We start from the raw sequence: 2559 nt of genomic DNA on the forward strand, positions 1-2559 counted from the left end.
TTAGTCTCACTTTCTGTAAGTTCACTATTGCTGTAAAGAAATGCCATAGATTTCTTGGCATTAATTTTGTATCCTGCTACATTGCTGAATTCATTTATTAAGTCTAATAATTTTTTGATGGAGTCTTTAGGGTTCTCTATGTACAGTATCATGTCATCTGCAAATAAGGACAATTTTACTTCTTCTTTTCCAATTTGGATGCCTTTTATTTCTTCTTCTTGTCTGATTGCAACAGCTAGTACTTCCAGTACTATGTTGAACAGGAGTGGTGAGAGGGAGCATCCCTGTCTTGTTCCTGTTCTTAGGGGAAATGGTTTTAGTTTTTGCCCATTGATTATGATGTTGGCTGTGGGTTTGTCATATATGGCTTTTATTATGTTGAGGTATGATCCTTCTATTCCTACCTTGCTGAGAGTTTTTATCAAGAAAGGGTGTTGGATTTTGTGAAGTGCTTTTTCTGCATCAATTGATATGACTATGTGGTTTTTATCTCTCAATTTGTTTATGTGATGTATTATGTTTATTGATTTGCAGATATTGTACCATCCTTGCATCCCTGGGATAAATCCAACTTGGTCACGGTGTACAATCTTTCTGATGTACTGCTGGATCTGATTTGCTAGGATTTTCTTGAGGATTTTGGCATCTATGTTCATGAGGGATATTGGGCTGTAGTTCTCTTTCATTTTGTTGTCTTTGTCTGGTTTTGGTATTCGGGTGATGCTGACTTCATAGAATGAGCTTGGAAGTGTTCCTTCCTCTTGAATTTTTTGTAGTAGTCTGAGGAGGATAGGTTTTAGTTCTTCCTTGAGTGTTTGGTAAAACTCCCCTGTGAAGCCGTCTGGCCCCAGTTTTTTGTTTGCTGGAAGCTTTTTGATGACTGCTTCAATTTCTTCCATAGTTATTGACCTATTGAGATTTTTAGGTTCTTCCTGATTAAGTTTTGGAAGGTTGTATTTTTCTAGGAATATGTCCATTTCCTCCAGGTTGTCTAGTTTGTTGGAGTAGAGTTGTTCATAGTATTGTTTAACAATCATTTGTATTTCTGTGGGGTCTGTTGTTATTTCTCCTCTTTCATTTCTGATTTTGTTTATTTGGGTCCTCTCTCTTTGTTTCCTGGTGAGCCTGGCTAGAGGTTCATCCATCTTGTTTATCCTTTCAAAGAACCAGCTCTTGGTTTAGTTGATCTTTTGTTCTGTTTTGTGTGTGTGTGTGTGTGTGTGTGTGTGTGTGTGTGTGTCTCAATGTCATTTATCTCCGCTCTGATCTTTATTATTTCTTTCCTTCTGCTTACACTGGGCTTTCCTTGTTGCTCTATTTCTAACTCTTTGAGTTGTAGGGTTAGGTAATTTATTATTGTTTCTTGTTTTTTGCCGTAGGCTTGTAGAGCTATGAACTTCCCTCTCAAGACTGCTTTCGCTGTATCCTATAGGTTTTCGATTGTTGTGTTTTCATTGTCCTTTGTTGCCATGATGTTTTTTATTTCTTCTTTGATCTCTCTGGTAACCCAGTCATTGTTTAATAGCATGCTATTTAGTCTCCATGTGTTTCATTTTTTTGGATTGTTTTTATTGTAGTTGATTTCCAGTTTTATGCCATTGTGATCTGAGAAGATGCTTGATATGATTTCTATCTTCTTGAATTTGAAGAGACTTTCCCTGTGACCCAATATATGGTCTATCTTTGAAAATGACCCATGTGCACTTGAGAAGAATGTATATTCCGTGGCTTTGGGGTGAAATGTTCTGAAGATGTCAATGAATTCCATCTGATCTAGTGAGTCATTTAGGATAGATGTTTCTTCGCTGATTTTTTGTTTAGAGGATTTGTCCAATGGTGATAGTGGGGTGTTAAAGTCCCCTACTATGAGTGTATTGCTGTCAGTCTCTCCCTTGATCCCCTCCAGAAGTTTTCTTATGTATTTGTGTGCTCCTATATTGGGTGCGTATATGTTTACCAGAGTTATTTCTTCTTGTTGGATTGCTCCCTTTACTATTATGAAGTGGCCTTCCTTATCTCTTTTTATGTCCTTCACTTTAAGATCTAATTTGTCAGATATAAGTATTGCTACCCCAGCTTTTTTTTCATTTCCATTCACCCGAAAAACCTTTTTCCATCCCTTCACCATCAATCTGTGTGCGTCTTTTTTATGAGGTGTGTTTCCTGTATACAGCAGATATATGGGTCATGTTTTCTTATCCACTCAGTTACCCTATGTGTTTTGATTGGGGCATTTAATCCACTTACATTTAAAGTTATTATTGATAGATACTTGTTTGTCGCCATTTTTATTCTTTACCCCTGTGTTCCTTCTTCGTTTCCTATTTTTTCTTTTTACAGCAGACCCTTTAGCATTTCTTGCATTGCTGGTTTGGTGGTAATATTCCTTTGCATGACTTTGTACATTTCATTCCATTCCATTCTTGCCTGATGTGTTTCTGTTGAGAAATTTGTCGCTAGTCTGATGGGGGATCCTTTGTAAGTAACTTTCTGCCTCTCTCTGGCTGCTTTTAAGATTCTTGTTTTGTCGTTGGTGTTTGCCAATTTAATTATAATGTG

The sequence above is a fragment of the Myotis yumanensis genome, unplaced genomic scaffold (assembly GCF_028538775.1).
Source record: "Myotis yumanensis isolate MYYU_CA2020_CCGP unplaced genomic scaffold, mMyoYum1.0.hap1 SCAF_3, whole genome shotgun sequence".
Lineage (NCBI taxonomy): Eukaryota > Metazoa > Chordata > Mammalia > Chiroptera > Vespertilionidae > Myotis > Myotis yumanensis.